The sequence below is a fragment of the Sardina pilchardus genome, chromosome 8 (assembly GCF_963854185.1).
Source record: "Sardina pilchardus chromosome 8, fSarPil1.1, whole genome shotgun sequence".
Taxonomy (NCBI): Eukaryota; Metazoa; Chordata; class Actinopteri; order Clupeiformes; family Clupeidae; genus Sardina; species Sardina pilchardus.
The window spans coordinates 23743301-23750160 of NC_085001.1; the positions used below are offsets into that span (position 1 = coordinate 23743301).

Sequence of the window (6860 nt, forward strand, 5' to 3'; positions counted from 1 at the left end):
CAAAAGAGCTGCTCTCTTCTGGCAAGAGCCCTCAATGGGATCAGACCAGCAAAACAATATCCAAATGCCCGAAAATGAAAAGGCCCGAAAATGAAAAGCCTATCGGATTGAGGACAAGCACGGCCCTCGACAGCCAGTGTCAGCAGAAGAAAGCCCTGTCTGAACTGACTACTGACACCATTCCAAGTCAGGCCATCACAAAACAGTCACCACATCTAGTGAATTCCTCTCAATCAGTGCACATTTAAGAAGATATAAGCGTTTCACAGCGAAGGCCAATCGTGACATGCCAGTTAGAGTCATGAATCCACTTGGGGATCACTTCCACCGTTTAGCTCAGGATGTGACTTTGTTGGTTGACAGTATTCTGTCATGATAAAAACTGGGGAGATGATATGGGAAACTATTAGTTAAACATTTATCTAACAAAGTCAAAAAAGAAAGGTTGAAAAACACTGTAACTGCTGTAGTCCAAATAGTTTTCAAGCAAAGCATCTATTTGCCTGTTTTTGCCTGAAGTGCAAAGGTCTGTACATCCATTCAGGCATGCATGCAGGAATGAATGCTATGCACACCCATCCTTTACCCCTTTCGTTGTTTACAAAAACATTTAATTTCCATGATGGCCTTGAAGTCTTGAGTTAGTGAATTAGCTTGGCATTGTGTCTGATAACCAGCAACCAGATAGTAAAAAGAAGCAATAAGTCTAGCCCACAACTTCTGTAATTGCTGAGTGCGTGCACTGTTATTCTCTCTCCTGCTCAAACAAAAGGTGTGTGTGCCTATGTGTAAATAGATTTCATTCATTAAAATTTGATAACGTGATTATCTCACTTTACATATTTGTAAATAGCCTAATGTCATGCAGTTAATGGGATACAGTGCAGAGTTGGAAAGTTATGGTGTGCCAACTTGAATACACACAGGAGAAATTCTCTCTCGTTGTTGAGTTGCCTGATATGCACTGTGCGTACGGATGTACAGTACCTGCTGCGTCCATTAACAAACATCCACATTCCTGGAAGATACACTTTTAAAAGTGTGATCAAAGCCTCGCTTTTGAATGGTGGCAGGATTCAGAGTATCTTGAATTATTTCTCCCTTAACAGTGATTTACAGTATGTGTGACATGGGATGAGATGGCATGCCTTGTGATTGCAGGTCTTTGTTTTTCCATCTGATTACTGGTAATTCCACATGTTCTGAATTCCACTCTTCTCTCTCCTGACAAACTTGAACTTCAGTCCTGTTGTGCCATCTAGTGCATGCTTTAACACACTACAAAATAATAGTGATTGCTGCCCTCGCTCCGTTCATTCTAACGTGTAGATAAAAATGGTCAGTCAGATCATTTAGACTCAGCTTTATTATTATAGTTACTGCAGTGTACATACTGTTCTGTTCTTCTTGTAATATATTCTGTTAATACACGGCATATATCTACATTTTTATTATAATGTTACTACTACCACATTGCACATCTGTATGCTGTGTGATGTTACATAATCATATTTATTCTGCTCTCATAAGGTAACTGCTAATGCGCTGCACATATTTATATCTAATTTAAATGACTGTAAACCACCTTTTGTAAACCAAAAACCTACTAACTACACTGTATTATATTTCTGTCATGTCTACCACTTTGCACTTTCTGCTTTTTTGCACTTCTGGTTAGATGCAAACTGCATTTTCATTGGTTTTGTAGGCCTACTTGTATTCTGCACAATGACAATAAAGTTGAAATTAATCAAATCTAATAAAGGCTCACATATCTGTAAGTCACCTATAGCAGCAACATCCTTACAATGACTTTGTTTGCTTTGCTTAAGATCTTCTTTCTTTAGCTTCTTAGTGCTAGAGATTGAATTGCTAACTGAAAAAGTGAGGCTGTAATTGTAATTCAAATATAATTTCAATACATTTGTTATTTTTTCTGTTTTGATACTTTTGATTAGACAGGGTATACCCATGCTGCCTGCTTTGCGCAATTTCATTCACACTGCTAAGGTAGTCTGGAAACCATGGCCCTAATAGATCTCTGAAGTTCATCTACAAACTACCATCTTTGCCAATGGAAGTACCAGTGTGTACCTAAAACGGTACAAATGCTTGTCGCTGGGGCAGTACCCTTTTGAAGTAGGCTACAATAATGTACCCCTAATGCAGGTACCGTTTGGTACCCTAGCCATTTGTACCCATCAAGGTACACTTGTGTACCTGCAATGACCGAAATGTACCTGTGTATATCATTACAGCATACAGTAGCAGCCTTAAAAGGTACTAATCTGTACTTTAAGGGTACAACCCCAGTGAAAATTTAAGGTGGTATAATTGAAATGTATTCACACAACCAATAAGTAAATTAAAATGTTTATTCTGAGAGAAAAATCACTTTGTGATATTACACACAATACTCCACATGAATACAGGTACATAAAAGTTAACACATTCATATCAAAACATCAAAGTATCTTACATTAATCAATATGCATATTAACGTAAAACATGTTGTAACTCTTTATGTAAGTGTAAATATAAAACAGTTTGATCTCCAATATTTTGCTTCCACATTGTGTTTATATGCAAAGGGAAAAAAATGATTAACTTGCACCATAGGGGATCAACATTAATAACCTTGATCTATATTATACCAATATTTGAGTTAACCACTTCACACAAAAAAACCTTGCATGCTTTTAAGTTCATGTTAATACTAACATATGAGATGAAAATGTAGTATCTGCTTACCGTCACCATTACAAATGCATTAAAATGTTACAAGAGAAAAGCTCCCAGCACTATCGCATCTTGTGCTTGTCACTTAAGGTTTTTACAAAACTAACATTGTCCTTGCAGTAACTTTGCAGTTGCTATAATCTTAGAATTCTCATGTTTGGATTCACAGTGCATACACTAATTGAGTAAAAGATACGCGTCTTGAAGTGTGATACAACGAGTCACAATGACATCATTGAGTAGTATCTCAGAAAACAATGTGAAAGCCTAAGCAAATATTAGCAAGCCTATAAACATATACAATATAAACACACTCCAATCCTTCCATTTGGGTAGAATGAGGCGTGCCATTAAAAAGCCAAGAGTCTCAACAGGCACTAAAGTTCAATATCAAAAACTGGCAGAAATCCAACAAATTCTTCAGAAGGACTTCGACTGGAACCTTACTTGATCTACAGGACGTTGACATATTTTCAAGCAGTGGTATCACCAATGACAGCAGGGGTTGTACGTCTGTTGGAAGCAAAATGTAAACACAAACCTCAGAATTAGATATTTTCTAATCACACAAATAAATAGCCTCAGACAGATTGTGTAAAATACACATGTATGCAACTACAGTATGTCAATCCACTCACCTGGCATAGATCATTGCTAAGTCATTGCAAGTTCCGTGGACTGTCTGACTCTCCCAAAACTTTTCCATACATCCTTTTCACCTTATATTCATAAAGCTGCCCGCTCCGCTATGCGTTTGAGAGAGAAATGGCATATGCAATACATTAATATAAATTAAAAAAAAAATGACACAATGAAACAGCACAAGATGACCCTAAGCAATAATTTCTCCTGGACAAACTAAACAATCTAAAAAGTGTCTGTATTATTTTCATTTCTATGTGTATTTAACATCAATAAGAAAAATACTATCAATACACTAAGAAAAACGACCAAGTTGTGTTACTTACGTAGCCATTCCTTCAGTAAAAGCAGAGCCATAGTTTTCTCTATCACTCTGAGTAGAGGTACTTCCACACGCCAACAATCTGCCTTGGTGGTTATCTGTGTGAGAGGGATTAACGTTAGCAGCTAGCAGAACGTTTCATAAGGTTGGTTCATAAGGTTAGGTTACTAGCGAGTGCTAATGTTAGCCTTTAAGCCAATTTGACTCAACAGTATTCACTAACTTCACATTAAAATGGGAAACAGTGATAAAACACACACAAAATACCTTTCCTTAACATCTATCATGATAGTCATGCATTACCGAAGGCGTTTGAACACCGTTGAAAAATATTCATAGCTAACATAGGCTACGTTGCTAGCGAATGCTAATGTCAGCCTATTATGCCAACAATTTGACTCAGTTAACAGTATTCAATATTTACAAACCCGAATTTCGATAAATTGCAACTATACCTTACCTCATGCATTACTGAAGGCGTTTGAACACCGTTTCAAAATATCTGAATATAGCTAACATGACATGGGCTACGTAGCTAGCGAATGCTAATATGTTAGCCTTTAAGCGAACAATTTGATTCCGTTAACAGTGTTCAACATTTACAAACTGAATTTCGATAAATTGCAACTACATCTTACCTCTGAATAGCGTTGCCTCCTGTTCCATAAAGATTATGCCAGCACCACAGCACGTTTCCCCACACCAAGCTCCTCTGCTGAAAACTGCTCCTCCATTACTTTGAGTGAGACGAAAAAATAACGGTTGCTCCCGAATCTCCTCCCCTATCAACTTCTGAGTGACAGTCCATGGGCTTTTTGTACCCATAGGTCATAGGTACAATATGGTCCCTTGGTGAAAAGGTACATTATTTATGTACCCGAAATGGTACCTATTAGTACCAATACAAGGTACAGGGTCAAAATTGTACTTGAAAGAACGAAAATGTACCCCAACAGTACCCCTATTTTTGAGAGTGTACGGAGATCCGTTATCTTGAGTTTTTTCCTGTGGGAATTGGGGATTTGGAATTATCACACCTGAATTCTCACAGGGACGACAAAATCAGAAATATAGACGTTTTCCTGAACACACTTTTGTCCTTTGTCTTCGAGTGGATCTTGTGGTATGTGAGGGCGGCACACTTTGATTTTTGCTTCCCCAGAGCTAACTTGCGATGCAACTTGCCATTAAGTTAGTTAGCAAGTTAGCTCTGGGGAAGCAAAAATCAAAGTGTTCCGCCTTACTGGAGATCACAGTATCCAGCAGAGGACAAAAGTCTGTTCAGGAAAACAACTTTTTTGTAGGCAAACTTCAGAGGTCTATTTTCGCCTCAACTATAGGGGACCAATCCCAGAACAGAGAGAGCAAACTAACATTTAGTTCCCAGCTATGGTTTCCAGACCACTTCTCATTGAGGTGTGGTGGCGTTAGCCAGGCTAACTTTTGATACAAATCTAATGCGTTTTGTTGGTTTGGATTAAAGTAAAATGTTGACTCATGAGAGATTGTTATGTGTGGAAGATCATCTTGCAACAGAACAATAGTCTGCTAAGGTGTGGGCAAAAGGAGAACAGTCTTATAGTAAAAATAGTAAGACATGGCATTATTGCAATCCATTACCGAGAAGGAGGATAGGATGGAGGAAGTGTTTCCAATATTTGCATGATGATCACCGATCAAGTGGTCGATCTGTCAAAACCAGAAAGAAAACCGAACAATTTATAATGTTAACAAGTAGGCCTAAACACCATACTTTATGGAGCCAGTTGTCTTGTGCCTGTAGACATCATGGGCCTAAGCTTATCCAGTGTTTCTTACTCAGCAGGAAATGGACAAGTATCACAGTGATGTTGATATTCCTGCGGCAGCATTATACTGTAGATGCCACAAACCACAAAACAGGCCTAGGCTAAATTTCAAATGTCAAACGCTGAGGGGAGTCCAGGCAATTAATGCACAATAAGGGCAAACATTAGGCCTAATGAATTTGCCTATACACATGCATTAGGCCTAGGTGGACTCGGGTAATGTGGGACACTTTTTGCAATTTTGACTTTGTTATATTTTTGTGAATTTATTTAAAACATGATATCAACAAATCATACCTCAGAATAATCCTTAAGATGTGTTCTAATGAAATCAAGAGAACAATTTTTAATACCATGTACAGAATTTACATACACGTACTGTATTAGTGGTCATTGCACCAAAACCCAAAATAACGTCAGAATTTGACAATCTGGGACAGTTTGTTTGATAATCTGGGACAATCACTGTGTGTGTGTGTGTGTGTGTGTGTGTGTGTGTGTGTGTGTGTGTGTGTGTGTGTGTGTGCGTGTGTGCGTGTGTGTGTGTGTGTGTGTGTGTGTGTGTGCGTGTGTGTGTGTTTGTGTGCACCATAGTGTGTGTGGGGTGTGTGTGTGTGTGTATGTGTGTGTACATGTAGGTCTGATAGAGCTGCAAAGGGCCTTGTAAACTTTTAAATGGGTACTGTAGTTTAAAGTAGGGAAAATGTAGCCTAACTGGTGAAATGATGGCCTATTAACTCGATCGCTAAATTTAGCTAAATTCAGCTAAACTGGACATAACTACACAATTTGTTAGAAAACAGTGAAAATATAGTGATAGTCAGACTAGCCGAACTGTGGTCGACATCAACAACCTTTAATATGAAAATGTCAACTTAATTCATGGATATTTTCCTCATTTATAGTAGTGTCCCAGTCCAAGATTATCAAATCATGCTGTCCCACATTATCAGACATTTGATAAAGTGGGACAGCAGAGTAATATCAAATAAAAAAAATGAACTAAAACAGAAAAAATGAACTAAAACAGATTTCACGCATTATATTGCTACTATACCAGGTCCCAAACATAAAGTAATAACAATGAGGAACTTTGTTTCATTTTTGCCAAAATAAAACCTTAACATTAATTAGGCTATGCCAAATTTCTATGTCACTGACCATGCTGAGCAGTTACATTGGGGAGCATCTGAAAGACATTGGCCACGACTCTTTTCTTGACATCATGCTATACTAAAAGTTTTGATGACTGTATTTACTTTAAGCACAAAATAAACCACCCAAACCTTAAGTGACCCACATTACCAAGTGTCCCACATTATCCGAATAATAATACTATAATTACCCTA

At 37.9% G+C, this 6860-nt stretch overlaps 1 long non-coding RNA gene across 1 annotated transcript; it reads right to left on the minus strand.

Annotated features, from left to right (window-relative positions):
- Positions 1–2945: 2945 nt before the first annotated feature.
- On the minus strand, positions 2946–4514 carry LOC134089605 (uncharacterized). The gene is made up of 4 exons (XR_009940084.1): positions 4342–4514; positions 3708–3801; positions 3378–3485; positions 2946–3252 (listed from the first exon to the last, which is right to left on the minus strand). It is a non-coding gene; the product is annotated as an uncharacterized LOC134089605 (long non-coding RNA).
- Positions 4515–6860: the final 2346 nt, after the last annotated feature.